General features: G+C 35.5%; 1 protein-coding gene across 1 annotated transcript in view; it reads left to right on the top strand.

Moving 5' to 3' along the window:
• Positions 1-422: 422 nt before the first annotated feature.
• LOC111372355 (WD repeat-containing protein 26 homolog) overlaps positions 423-4,951 on the top strand; it is a 16,449-nt gene continuing 11,920 nt past the window's right edge. The window contains exon 1 of the mRNA XM_022994651.1: positions 423-567. The gene's annotated coding sequence lies outside the window, so the exon portion shown is untranslated. The remainder of the gene's footprint in view (positions 568-4,951) is intronic.

Raw genomic sequence — 4,951 nt, 5'->3', positions numbered from 1 at the left:
TTAAATTCCTGAACTATGGCATTTGTTTCGAAATTGTCTTAACTATAAAACAACATGAACACACATATCAAAGCATTCAAAAGTGCTCAAGAACAAATTAAAAACTTTGATTTAGAGGTGTTAGTTTAATGAGTGAATTACACTCCTCAGTATTAACAATTAACTTTTATGTATAGAATGTAATATAGAAATTGAGTTTTGAGGCTACAATTTGAATACAACTTTATTCTCGTCAATTTCTATTATAAATTTTATTTTCTTTCATTAGTTCAAAACTCGTCAAATTTTTCAACAAATTAGTATCAAATATTAATTTTACATTACTTATAAAATATTTTAGAATAACAGTGAAATGCGGTTTAACTTTGACACTGCTACCAATTGGGGCTTAAATTAAAAAAAAAAAAGAAAAAAAAAGGAAAAAAGTATAAATTGTTTGTATCTATCTTGGGTCCTTTCCCTATTACATTCTGCGCCTCTTGTTTTCGTTGCCTGGATCTGAATATTAAGAGATTTGGTTTCTGGTTATTTGAGATTCTCTGTAAATCAATTGACAATCTTGGTATTTCCCAATTTATCTGTTTTATTTACTTGTTTTCGGTTTTTGATATGGGTTTAATCCTGTAGTTGCCATCATTTTGTTTGTGAATTATGTGACAGAATTTTTTTTTTCAATGTTTACCATTTTCCGGATTAATTGGTTGGATTCGGTTGGGTGGAAATCAGATTACCATCTAAAGAATCTAATACTTTTTTGATGTGGGATTATCTTGAAATTTTGGTTTTGGGATTGTCTTGAAATGTTTGGTTCTACTTTCAGGGCGTTTGCTTGCTCAAAAACTATTAATTTAGTAAAGTGGTTTCAGTTATTCATCATTTTTTGGGACTGGTAGACTGTGTGCGTGTGTTCAGTTCTCTTTTGCCATTTCAATTTCATGTAGATGATTTCATAAAGTGAGGTTTCAGTTTGTTATACTTTTTTATTCCGTACATGCAATGTTACCGATTTATATTAGATTCACACAACTTGGATAGTGGTGTCAAACTGGTATATTGTTCAATTTTTAGCCGAGCTGTAGAAGCTGTAATTTCATCTTTGGGTGGGTCTAGGTTTCTGTGCCTGTTTCCATGCTTAATTGCTGAAATCTGGCAAAGGAACTTACATGTGGTCGATTTGGAAATGTCGAACATAATACAAATGATTATTAAAATTTGTCGGTTGCTAATCATTAGATTTTGTCCAGATTGTACTCCGAACTTAAATAAACTTGAGACGATAGGGACAACAGAAGATTTAATTAAGAGAGTAGTAGATTTACCACAGAACTGTGAATTGGCTGAAGTTCCAGGAAAGAGGTTATAATGACCAGAAAATATTTCATAGGAGATTCTTACCTTTGGTGAAAAAATTCTCATATTTATTGTTGAACTGAGCATTTTTGGTTGACTCTACATGTGGTATTGAAATAACAATATTTATCTCTCTTGAGGTGAACCCGAAGTCTGTGGAGGCAATCTCATGCCTAGAGTTTTGTGCTATGTTGCTTCCCAAAATATTTTCTGGACAATTGATGAGGAACTAAGGAATTATTATATATGTTATATGGTAATTGTTATTGCTAGTAACGTGTATGCCAATGAAAACAAAAAGCAATGAGGACAAAACTCAATGGAATGGTTGATTCTAAACTATTCAGTATATTTTTATATGTGGCAGAAGGCTCAAATTAGGAATTTACCGAGTGGAGGTTAATGTTCAGCTGAATCAAACTGTACCAAGAGCACTCATCTTTCGATAGTTATTAACTATAGGTCTCATATCTGGCAATTTTTGGTTTCATAAGAACGGGCTATCGTTGACTTTGGGACTTCATAACTATCTCTACTTGTCGTCCTTCTCAACTGATATTGTTGTGAGTGATTCAGGTACTTCATTGAGATGCAAATTTAACATTGGACGATTTTCTTTTAATCTTCTTATTTAACTAATTGAATTTTTTGGAAATTGAGGAACATGTTTGATTAGTAAGTTTCTTTTTGAGTTATGCATAGCCTACCTGAACTTCTCTATATGATTGGATGTGTAATAATCAATGAGAATTTTAAATTCATACGTTTTCCCCCTTTGTTACCTTTAACGGGTCTTATTTTTGGTAAACTTGATGGTCCTCGCACAGGTTAAGGCAATTTTCATATCACAATTATGCTAGCCACCTTTTTTGTCCGTGTATCTGTGCATCCTCACTAGCTAAGTATTAGCCCCTTGAGATAAGCAATTGTTAAGCATGGTTGTTGTTACTTTGCTCCATGCTGAGGCTTGGGGGTGGGGTTGGAGGTTCATGGTTGTACTCCATGAAAAGGAAAGCAAGCCAATGTTGGTTTGAGTTGCGAATGCCCTCGGATGTCAGTGCATGGCATGGGTGGATTGCCTAGCCTATAAGAAAAATTTAACCACACAATGTGAATGCAATGCTCAGTGTGGACTGATACTCGATGGAAATATACAAATGATGGGGTACTCCTACGTCAGAGTTTAGAGGTATGGATTTCTGGCCAATGCAGTTGATCGCCGCCATGTGTAGACTATGTGGCAAGTGACTGTCATGGACTCTCATTCAGTGTGCAAATGAAATGGACAATTGTACTGCACGACAACCCTGATCCCTAAGTTAACTATGTTGAGGGTTGTGAGAAAACTGACTCGTGAGGTGGTTTCCGATAACACAGTGAGCTGTTGGCAACCATATGGCCGGTAGGCTGTTTTAACTTGGCAAACACACCTTAGCAGTGTGGGCATCACCTTCAACTTGTTTCTGCATATACGGGCAGGCAGTTGAGGCGTAAAGCAGAGAGAAGTTGTTCTGCTTCAGCTTTACCTATAATTGCCATATCCCATGCCTTAAATATATTCCCATTTTGAATGTCATCTTTTTGTTCAGTGCTTTCAATTGTACCTTCTTCCAATGCATTCATGTGCATCTTGTGGCTACTGAGTGAATTCTTAGTCATCGTTGGGCACAAGATGTACTCAATATTGAAACTATGTAACAATTTGGTATGAGAGTTACATTAAGTACGGTTACCAAGACTGTAAGCATCAAGTTTCTCATTAGAAGGGTTCTATTTGAAAACTAAAGTTGAAGTTCAAAGGTCATTGTGCATTGACAGAGTTGTTGGGAAGCATGACATGGTAAAGACCTAAACATTTGCAGACCTATGGGGCAACTCCAATGCATGATTCTTCAAACATGGACCTAGGTAACATGGTTGAATCGAGGTGTGGCATCGGGTGGGTCAGTCTGGATATTTCAATATTCGGAAGCACTCATTACACTTCAAATATTTTGTAGATGAATCGTTAGGGTCCATGTAAGTATTGGAATCGTACCCGAATTGAACCATGAGTTCGGGTAAGGATTTGGTTCTACTCATAATATTTTTTATAAAATTGTGAGATAACAATACAAATTATCCTTTAAGTAGCTAGCTGAATAGAAATATATAATATGCCTCCAAATAGTATCCAATATATATCCAATATTTAGCATAATAACATCCAATACCCAGTAAAATATGCTACCAAATATTATTCAATATCTGAATTATATACCCAAAAACTAGAAACCAACGACAAAGAAGTAAGCTTTAACAAATTCTGAGGACTAGCTTTAACAAATTCTAAGGACAACATAAATTCATTCATTTAGAAAAGCATAACAATCAATATTGTCGACTTCTCTTTCCATCTAATCCTTTCTTTTTCATCCAATGGGTCATTAAGCCAATGTGAATAAATTATAAAAAAATAAAAAATTATAAGAAGGACAAATTTGGTTTCACAACCACGTACGAACCAAGAATCGTCTTAGACTAGATCGGTTCTCGTTTTACTGTTTTGATTCCTAATTTTTTTTAGTTAAAATGCCTATCTCTAGCCGAATTCAATTGCAGGCAACCTTGTGGAAGTAGTTAGCATGGACTCTCACTTAGAGCATGTTCGAGCCCCATTTTATTGAAAAAATGTATTTTGAAATAGTAGATTAATGGGAATGTGTGGTTAAAAAGAAAGAAAAATGGTTTGTGTGTAATATTATATTATTGGAGAATGTATGGTTGAAAAGAAGAGAGAGAATAACATATTTTGAAAATAATGAGATCCAAATAAGGGCTTAATGTGCAAAGTTAGATGCCCGCAGTTGAGGAACATATGCATAGGATGATCCCTAAACTGACCATCTCGAGGGTGGTTGTTAAAATGCTAACTCAGAAGTTTCTTGCTAACATAGTGAGCACTTGGCAAGGAAAGGGTTAGTGGGCGGTTTCAACTTGGTGAAGTTGGCAATGCTAGAATTGTCAACACTCCTTGGTGGCTAGGGGTGTCAATTACAGGGTTGGCTGTTGATGAACAAAGTAGAGAGTTTTGTTAGTCCACCATTGCTCGAAAGTTCTTTGTTTGAGAGAAATAAAAAGTTGCGGCATATGCATAATTGTTGGCTTCTGTGTGTATCTTTATCTATATGTACCAAATGCCTTCATTTTTGTGTGCCTAGTACCTTCAATTGTGTCCTTGTGCCTTTGTCCGCCACTTTCATGGCATTTATAGGCTGAGTGCAATTTTAATTTATTAGTGCGATGGCTGAGTGAAGAATTGACTGAGTATTGACTCCATCACCAAGGATAACGCTTATATTGGAATAGCGTGAGTATTGGGTGCCATTGTACGCTGGGAATCTTTAAACTAATTTTCCGTGAGGTTATGGAGTTGTCATGACATGGAGATTTTGAAGGTGATAATTTTTATACTCATTTCTGCAGCTGATTATATCGATTATGGCCAAAAATCAACATTGTGTAGTTTCTTAGGCAATTAGTTGGGTTTGAATAAATATTTATCTCTGACCGGGGTCCCCCAGATAAGTGGACCAAGCAAATCGAATGAATTGATGTATCG

Source organism: Olea europaea, chromosome 23 (genome assembly GCF_002742605.1).
Source record: "Olea europaea var. sylvestris chromosome 23, O_europaea_v1, whole genome shotgun sequence".
NCBI classification, from domain to species: Eukaryota; Viridiplantae; Streptophyta; class Magnoliopsida; order Lamiales; family Oleaceae; genus Olea; species Olea europaea.
Note: the sequence above shows the minus strand (reverse complement) of the source record. Positions and strands in the feature narration are given on the sequence as shown.